We start from the raw sequence: 10,213 nt of genomic DNA, 5'->3' as shown, positions 1-10,213 counted from the left end.
ATTATTGTTGTTACAGTGTTAAAGCGCTTTGAGCAGCCTGCCTTCTGAGATAGTCAACGTCCATGGTTCCTAGTGTTCAAGCACAAATTGAAGGAAATGGAAGAAAGAAAATATTAGGACAGGAAGGAACCCACATTTGCCATCCCCAACTAGTGGATTATGATGACATCAGAATCGCTTGGGAATCTCAAGCAGGGCCTCAGTCAGACGGTGGGGAGGGGAGAGGACAAATTCCCTGCTGTTAGAAGGTGGTGACTTTGTCTCCCACTGATCAGGTAGACAGTCCTTCCATTTTTAGCTGTCCAGAGACCCTTGTATCATCCTTTCCACCTAACTGACTGTACAGGGTGGAATACATAGTTTTGTTGACCGAACTACATGTATCAACTCACAATTAATTTATCTCCCCCGTAAGTAATTAATCAAAGACCCAGAGTTTATTCAACAAACGTTTGTTGAGTACCTACTGTGTGGCAGGCACTGTGACAGGTACTGTGTGTCTGGCAGAGAAGAATATGGACAAGGGTGTCCCAGCAGAGCCAGGGAATGCAGAAAGTGAACCGGAATTCCAATATGACACTTAAACCAAGAGAGTCCAGCTGAGTATAAGATCCCCCAGCTTTCCTATACTGAGTGGAGATGGCTCTGTCAAAAGCAAATAAAAATGGTGTTTCTTTCCTCTACAGGGTAGACTTCCCTGTCAACACATCGGTTATGACAGTCTTATGTTTACGTGTCCCAAGCAGTGCAGGGTCCTTAGATCAAGAATGTGAGGCCTTGTGTGGAGACAGTGGTCTAAAGCAAGCATACGGGACCCTGCGACTGACTTGCCTGTGAGCCCGTCTTGCTGCCTGCCCCATGAAGACCTACACGGGGGCCCTCACACACTCAGAGCAGGGGTTTGATGCCAGGCTGCTCAGGACCGAATTCTAGCTCTGTCCTTACTTGCTGTGTGGCCATGGACGAGCTACCTGGCCTCTTTGTACCTGGGTTCCCTCTTCTGTGAAGTGCTCTGAATGATACCCTCCTTCCCAAAACTGTGGGGATTTGGGAGATAATGGTGAGAGCAGGTGGTAGCTGCTCCGTCTGTGACCTCTTACACTGCGTTACTTTTGGCCTCTGTGAGCTCCTGGCCTGGAGTAGCCACCCTTTTTCTCTGCCTGGAGAGAATGTAATTATTAGCCCAACGTCCCCTCCTCTCTAGGCCTGCTTCATTTTCTTTCACCAAGTAATTTGATGCCTTTTCCTCTGCGTTCCAGTAGCTCTTTTTATTCACCTCCCATTGTGCAATCATTTTTCTTATTTGCTGTGAATGTTTGCCGTCTTCACTAGACTGTGAGTTCTTGAAGAGCAGGGACTGGATTTTGTACATCTTATTATCTCCAGGGACAAGACAGTGTCTGGAACAGAGTCAGCTCTTGACATTATCTGTTGAATGAATGGACAGGTGATGGAGGGGTGAGCGGAATGACTTGTCCAGGATTGCACATTAAATCCAGGATCTGTATTTAGCTTAAAGTTGGGAAAATTACTTTTCTGAGCCTCTGGTTTGTCATCTGGAAAGTAGATCGGAATAATGGCACCTATACCTCACAGGGTTTGGAGGGTTAAGTAAGGTACCTCGGGTAAACAGGGGAGTGTCTGAGAGTATAAACTCTAGACTCACTGTGTGGCTTTAAGTGCCAGCTCCTCCCCTTATGAACTGTGTGATATTTGACAAATTTTTAACTTCTTATGCTTAGAGGAGGCAGAACATTAATGGGCTGTTCATAGAACTAAAAGAAATACCCTATGTGAAGTCCTCAGTGTTGTCACAGGTAAGATTTCAGCAAACATTGGTTCCCTCTCCCCCACCTGCGCCTTTTCCAAACTTGTAGGCCTTGGACGCTGATTATCCATAACAGCTGTTCAAATGCCACATTTTGCTCCTAGTGACTAATGTCCTTTAAGCCAAGGTTGGAAAGGCGACTCCAGAACTGAGCTTACACTTGAGTACTGAGTTAGATGCGGGGAATGTAGCTGACGGTTTATTTAATTACTAAGGGAACTTTTGAAAGGAGGAGGTTGAAAATCAACAAACATGCCAAGGAAATCGAAAGGCAAGAGCCAACCGACAATTTCATATGTGAGTTTCATATGTCATTGGAATAGTCTCTTATGTAAAGCTATAAATAATGGGATTATCCAAACCCAAATTAGTATTTTATAAACTGTAGGAGCAGTGATCAGAGCTATTTTTGGAGCAAATTAGCCAGTTAAGTGTACAACACTGTAACAATTCTTGAATTTCCTTCTGCTCAAATACAATATTTTCTAATAAGCTCATTATTTAAAATTTTCCAATGTTCACATGTCAGTTACTAAGCTGAAAGGTATGGAAGATAAAGGGGAAGAAGATATTTTTATTTTGGACCTAGAATCTAATCCCACGCTCACGCAAATTCCCCCTAAACCTCCTTCTTACTATGAGATTTGGAATGGGCTGAAATGTGGGTACCAGGGGCCCTGGAGCTAGTATTGTCAGCGAATCAGCCAGCAAGTATTTGGCAGTTCAGTTCAAAGAGGAAATCTGAGAGGGCTGGGGCCCCAGCACAGCCCAAAAGGATGAGCCATGCAGAAGGGGAGGGAGAGGGGCAGGAATCTTATTAGCAAGATCACTGCCTGCCAAGTAGGGCGTGTGTCTGAAATTCTGAAGAAAAGAGATGATTGTAGCTGTTAGCTTAGCTCAGGCCTCCAAGAATTGGGAAGAAAAGGGGTGGGGGTTGTCTGTGAGTGTGTGATACTCTACTCTCTAGTACCCACATTAACTCTGCCTTCATCCTCCACCTTAACCTGATGCATAAACCTTGTCAAAACCCTGTCCCAAGAACTCTTTCCCAATCAATCCCATCTGGGAACAATCTCTCCCTTCTTCCCCCCAGGGTATTTTGTGTCCCTATTTTAAGACAGCTCTTAGGCTTATTTAATTATATGCCAGACAACTTCCTTCATTCTTCCCCCCATCCCTTATCTTCCTCTTTTTTAATAGTTTTATGGAAGTATAATTGGCATACAGTAAAGCACATGTATTTGAAGTGTACAATTAGATACCTACAGACCATCACCCCAAAGGTTTCCTCACACCCCTTTGAATCTTTTTCTCCTGCCTCCCTTCCCTAAACAACCATCAGTTTTCTGTTACTGCATTTTCTAGAGTTTTCCATAAATGAAATCATACAGTAATTCTTTTTTTATTGGCTTCTTTCACCAAGCACAATTCTGTTGAGATTCATTGCCTTGACCTTCACTTGTCACAGTGGATGGCACTGTGGATTGTGGATGGCACAAAGGATGACCAACCCACGGTGGGGCAGGAAGTGTGTGATGGGCAGACCTTTGAATTTGGCACCAAAATACATGTGGCTTTCAGTCCAAACTCAAGCACTTCTAGCTATGTAGCCAGGAGTCAGTCACTTACCCTAGGAGCCTCAGTTTCCTTATCTGTAAACTGGGGATGGGAATAAACGTCCCTTCTCTCAGGAGGCTTCTGTGGGACTCCACCCAGCCAGGAGATAAAGTGCTCTGTAAACTGTGAAAGGTCAGTCCCGGGCAAAGGATTAGGCCTGGATCAAGCCAGCAGCGCACTAGGAATGCCCCAGCTCCCAGGGCTATTCAAAGACAGCCTTGTTGTCCAGGGAAGCCATGAGGATTTGTTATCCCTAGCAGAAATGGCCAGTGAGGACTATGCCTAATGGCCTTTAATCCTGGCCCAGTCATCAAAATGTCAAGGATTCTTTCCCCTTGACCCTCCCCCCTTCCTCTGCCTGGCCAGTGTTTATTTACAAGGTCTCACTCCCTCCAGAGGGACACATAGGACTGAAGGATTCCTCCTCTGGCCTAGAGCCTGCTGATAAGGGCAGCCCACCTGCTAGGTGCTCCTAGGATCAGCAGGAACAAGAACCCTCAAAGTGGAGAAGGGGAGTCTTTGGCCCCACAGTGGCCACGGCTTCCTTTGGCTAAAACTGAGGAAAGGAGGGAGGGGGAAGCAAAGAAGGAAATATTTTTCTCTAATTTAAAATTGTCTTAATCTATTAAATCACACCAAACTTGGCTTCCTCCTGTATCCCCTGAAGAATTGGATTTTTGATATGCTGTTGCTTAATAAAGAAAAGTGAGGTGAACTGGAAGGGCCTGCAGGCCGAGATTCCTAGCCTACCAGGGTCACCAATTTCCTGTGTGAGTTTGGCAAAACTGCTTTACCTCTCTGGGCTTCAGTTAATCACGACTACCATTTGCTAAATACCTGGGATGTACAAGCCAGTGCACTGCGTTTTCTATGCACTTTTAAAAATGTGACCTTCAAAGCTACCCTGAGAGGTGAATAGTCTTTCTCCCGTTTTACAGTTGATAAAGGCAAAGTCAGGTGTCCAAGGTCACCTAGGAACACCAGGTTAGGAACTCAGTGTGGTCTGGCAATGGAATCCACATTCTTTTGAGAATTTAAGAATGACAGTTCTCAAGGAATCCACCTAATAAATGATTTCCCGGTCATGCTCTGTAAAAGGAACCCTCTGTAACTAACTTCTGGCGTCCTGCTCAGGGAGACTCACGATTCACTTTCATGTCCGGGAGGCTCTAAAACGTCTTGAAGTAAAGGAACTTAACTCTTTTATTCAACCAAAATTTTCTCGTATTTAATTGATCGTTGACCTTCGTTGACCTTTTTTACTCCTATATCACCTACTTATCTTCCAAGAACAGGCTCCCCTGGCCCCTGCCTGAGACGGGTGGTTGAATCAGAGCTGCAGGAAGCACAGAGTTTATTCATCCAGCTGTCAGAATTCCACTAATAATGTTTAAAATGCCTCCAGGGATAAAAGCCTCACTACCTGGTGAAAAAGCCCCCTCTGTGGTGGCACAAATGGCACTGCCCAGCAGAAAGGTACTGTGAGGGACACGTGTGATTCCAAAGGTTCTCAGAGCCACAGGAAGAAGTAAAGAAGCAGCAGATGAAAGTCACTTTAATCATGTATGTTTATCAACCCAACAGACTTACAATTATTCACTTTACAGATCATCAGTAAGGTGTCTTACCCCCTTTATAAGTTAAATCTTTGAAATTCAGACTTAGCCACATTCAAGTGGTTGACAATCTTCATTTCTTAGGTGAAGCCAAGCTCTCCCCACCTGTGTCTGTCCTAGGGATCAAGGACATGGTCTCCAGACGCCCCCACCCAGCGCCAGCCAGAGGGTGAGTTCTGTCTGGCTGTGTCTTCCCACATGCCCCAACCCGTGTCCCCGTCACGGAGCTCAGCCCCCCTAGCAGTGATCTGCTGAGGTCTGTCTCCCCCCACCCCCCGAAAAAGAGCTTTCCAAACATTCCAATTCTGTGTAAATAAAAGCCCTCACTCTACTAAATCTAGGGGGGCATGCTAGAGTCACCTAGGATTTTTAGGGGTCTCATCATACAATTTTTTATTACTTTATAGGCAGCGGCAAACACCGTGTCTGGCCTGAGGCAGCTCCTTTCTCCTCCCTGAGCCTCAGTTTCCCCACCTGTTAAATAACAGATTTGAGTTTTCTGTGATTCAGACACTTTCAGCCTTTTCTTATCCACAATACTCTCTTTGCCCACCCACTAAATTTCCCATTAAACTAGGCTTCCCATTCTAACTAGGTTAGAATTCAGGACATAGTTACAGACTCCCATGTTCCATAATTAAGCATTTTTTGAGTGTTTACTGTGTGTCAGGCCCTGTGCTAGGAGCCTAATACATGGTGTCTCATTTAATCCCCTCCACACCCAAGTGAAGGAAACACTATTATTATCCTCTTTTATAATTGTGGAAACCAAGGCCTAGGGCAGTTGAGTCACAGGTCACATTCCTAATGAGGGGAACAGCTGGAGATTCCAGCCCAGGGGTCTTCTGGGGGCTCTCTGCTGGCAGGCTGGGAATCAGTACCAGACCTTGCTCTGTTCCTGGAGGAGGGAGCAGGGGCCCAGAGGAGCTTGCTTTCTGCCTGTTGTCGTTGTTATTGTCGCTAAAACCCCTGAGGCATCCTCGGTTCTGTTTTGCAGAGGAAGGAGATATTGTTATACTTTCCTTGCTAAGGAAATCCAACTCTTCACAAGTCGACTTTCTTCCCATCCCCTTGACCTTTCAGGAAAGGGGTGAGGGCCTGGGAAGGCTGTGCAGGAGACCAGAGGGGCTCAGCGCACCCTGTCTGGGGCAGCGGTATTTTTAGAGCTGGCTGTGCTCTGTTTACAAGGAAGCCAGTCCCCTGAGCCTGCCCTCTCCCCACAGGGAAACGCTGGCTGCCAACCCTACCGGGCCCAGAGCCCTCCCCTCCTCCCCCCAGCTGCTCCTCTCCTGTGACAGCACGTAGGGGACTGTCATTACCACCCTGAGAGCATGACTGAGTAGAAAGAAGTGTGGCCCACAGAGCTGAGAGCCTCTCGGGGACGGCCACGTGCGACCAGGCACTGGGAAAAACCAAAAAGATGCCGTCAGCTGAGAAGATGGTCCTGGCAGCTGGTGATAGCTGGAAATCCTGCTGGATCTTCCTCCCCTGGCACATCCCACAACCTCCTTGTTCCAGACCTTCTGATAGTGAGGACCCGAAAACTTAGGAGAGGATGGATGTGAGGGCTGAAGAAGCCACGGGCCTGGCAAGGGCCTCAGCTCTGCCTCTGACTCTCACTGTGTGCTGGAGGCTCCCGGTTGTCACAAGCTGCTTGCCCTCCAGAGCCTCACTTTCTGTAGCTGGAAACCTAGGAGGGCCTGAGCAGTGAGGGCCTCTGTTCAGTGCCCTGACGTCTCAGCCTCTTGATGAGTAAAAGCAGGCCTGCCTTCTGGGGCTGGTAGCGAGTCACACAGGGCAGTGGTGCCATGCCCCTGGCACATGGGGGCATGAGAATAATGCCCCTGCCCGCCACAGTTCACATGGAGACTGGTGAGGCAGCGTTCAGCAAGGGGCCCTTCTCTTTACGCTTGTAACCAGGATTCTTTCACCTTTAAGTCAATAAAAACCTCTCTTTCAGACATGCACTTTTTAAAATTAAGTATTTATCCCCCACCCCACTGTGGTTCAGGAATTTTGTAAAAGACGGTAGAACACCCTTCCCTAAGTCACAGTTTGTAGCTTCTAAAAGGCTGTACATCTTTACCCTAAGCCTACCAGGTCCTCAGACGTGTCATTCAGACCCAGCATAGCTGGATCCGGCCAGGTAAGCCAGTCTACCCAGAATGACCCCAAGCACAAAAAGCTGGATGGGAAGCTGGACGCAGGCAGCTAGCCCTGCCCACCTTCCCTGGATGTGGGTCTAGAGACTGCAAGCCTCCAGGCTCCTCAAAGGAAGTGCTGTCCTGTGGGCAGGCTGGACCTTCCTCTAGCCGCTGCAAGAGGCCCAGGATCATTGTTGGAGGCGTCTAAGTTCTCACCACCCATCCCCCTGCTCAGAGCTGTCTTCCCATTTGTGTCCCACTTCCCCCTCCCCTGCTTCCTCCTTCTCCTCTTCCTCATACACAATCTCTCCTCCTCCTTGTCACCCAAGTGACAGTTATGTATCTTCCTGAGGGGAGAGTCCCAGCCGAGGGGAGAGGACTGACAGCGCTCTGTGGCTTCACACCTTCCTTCCTGGCGCTGTACGTGCCAGGCTATGGGCAGGGCCTCAGAGGTGCCATACCCGGGGCCAGTCAGCCTGCTGGGCAGGGCCAGGCCAGGGCAGCTCACATGGTCGGGTGGGAAGCTGCATGTGAAAAAGCGTCACCTTTGACCACCTTTACTGTCTCAAAGTCATTTCACTGTGTCTTCAACAACTGCAATAACAGTGTATTACCTGAACCTTAACAGGCAGGTGCCATTTTTGAAGAAAGTGATTCAGGAAAGAGATGACCCTCCCCCTCTCTCTCCATCCCCTGCCCACCAGGAAGAAGAAACAGTGACTAAGGGGCCAGCTGGATAGCATGGCTTGAGTGTAGAGTACAGGCAGGAGGACCATCAGGAGAGAAGGCTGGGGACACAGCATGGGACCAACCTGGGCAGCGGCAACCCCTGGACAGCCCTGCCTCTCCAGTTCTGCCCCTGCAAGGTCAGGGCTGGGCTGCAGGAGGGAGAGAGCGGCAGCAGGCAGCCCTCATGGGATTGAAGCATAGCAATTCTTCTGGCCCCACTGAGCCTCCTTAATCCCCAATCCTTTCTCCTAAGCCACCCTGGCTTCACTCAGCCCAAGGGTTCCAGGGTACACGTTTATTCCCAGCACACTTCTGCCCTTGCCTTCTCTGTCTTACCAACTGGGTGACTTTGGGCCAGTCCATTAGCCCCTCTGGCTTGATTTTCTTCATTTGTAAATCAAAAGGAGAATGTGTGTGCGTGTGGACATACACACACACACACACACACACGGACACACATACACACACACACACACCATGGGTGGTCACAAAGCTTTAATAAACAAGACAATGTTAGAAAGGAAGTCCTCTGAGAAGCACATGGGGTTCTTTCTGTCCCCTCTCCTCCAGCTGCAATTCCCATTCTACAAGGGGAAACCCTCACCCGGAAAACCTTGTTCACACTGGCGCAGGGCCCAGGGCGTGAGCCCCGCGGAGGCCGGGTCTCTCCCTCTCCGTTTCCCTTGTTGACTTCCAGAGCAACCGTTGTTGGCTTACAGATGGGCAGGCAATTCTCCACGACTTATCAGCTGCCAGCCTGGTGTCCCACCTGCCTTCCCCAGGGAACAAGCCAGCTCAGGCTCTGAGACGGATCTCAGGGACTCAGAGGACCCTCAGGGGCCTCTGCCCAAGGATAGGGATCTCAGGTGTCTAGACGGAGTTGAACCGGGACTTAGGCTTAGGCTGCAGCTCAGCTGCCTCCACAAAGGCCTCCCAGAAAGATGAAAGAAGAGAAAGAAATTGGTGCAGTGACATGGAGCTAGGAAAGAGGCAGCCTGGGAGGAGATGGACTCCCAGAAGGAGAGGAGCTCCTGGGGAGGCATGGAGGTGTGAACTAGCAGGAAGGGCGTGCCGTTCGCCGCCCACCAATCATGAGTCACATTTCTGCTCTGATCCCTCCCCCTGCCCCCTACCTGTTAGCAAGTTCTGTGCTGTCTTTTGCCTTGTCGATCTGAGTTTCCAGCTCCTCTTCTCTAGCCCTATGGCCATGTTCTGGAACTCGCAGATGTTTCTGACCTCAACTAATTAGAAGAGCTTCTTAACTGTTCTGCTTGCCACTAGTTTCCACTACCCAATTGTCAAAATGATCTTATTCAATCTGTCCACCACCCAGCTGTCAAAACCATCTTTCTGACAGCCGCATCCGATCATGAGGTGTCCCTCTTCTGCTCAAATCCTGCCAGGGCTCCCTGCCATCTTCCAATCACTTCTGCAGCTTAGGACCCTCTGCAATCAAATCCCGTCATCTTCCTCTGCACCCTCATTTCCCACCAAAACCTACACAAACCCTGGCTTCTCACCAGATGAGACGTCAGTTCCCCAAATCGAGGCTTACTATTTGTGAAACTTGTTCTTCCCTTTTCCTGGAGTCCCCTCCACGTCCTTCTGGCTGAGTGTCCCCCACCCACCCCTGGATCCCAGCCTCTGTGCTGGAGAGCCCACTGCATATCCGTCTCCAGCACAGAGGCTATTAACCAGGGGCCAGAATTCAGGAGCTGTGTGAATTTGCATGGGGGAAGAATGTTCACTAAAATGCAGTGTTTCCTTCAGTTACAAGTGTAGGCTCAATTCACAGCCCTATCCGTGGTACCTGTGATTTATCAGTGACTTTACCATCACTTTATAGTCATTATAAATTATCCCCAAAAAGTGTCTATGGTCTTCAATATCTTGACATTACAATCATTAATAGACGTATAGATCTGGTTATTAAATGTGTAAATATGAAAACACAAATTATTACCAATTTTTTCTGTTTATGTTAACTTTTGAAAAATAATTGGAACCCTCTGGGATCATGTGTGTTTTGTTTTATACATTTTAAAATGTTATTCTGAATCAAAGCCAAGGGCACCCCCAGGCTGCCCATAGAGTGTCCCGGGCTGAACAACGGCACCTTCTCTGGCATAATCCCCGACCTCCATGCTATGACTACCGACTTACCCAGCTCTGTAGTAGATCTTGTGGGGCTTGAAGCAAGGGGCCCTCTTTTTTTTTTTTTTTCTTTTTTTGAGACAGAGCCTCAAGCTGTCCCCCTGGGTAGAGTGCCATGGCATCAC

Source organism: Otolemur garnettii, unplaced genomic scaffold (genome assembly GCF_000181295.1).
Source record: "Otolemur garnettii isolate 467f Iridium unplaced genomic scaffold, OtoGar3 scaffold00066, whole genome shotgun sequence".
Lineage (NCBI taxonomy): Eukaryota > Metazoa > Chordata > Mammalia > Primates > Galagidae > Otolemur > Otolemur garnettii.
Note: the sequence above shows the minus strand (reverse complement) of the source record.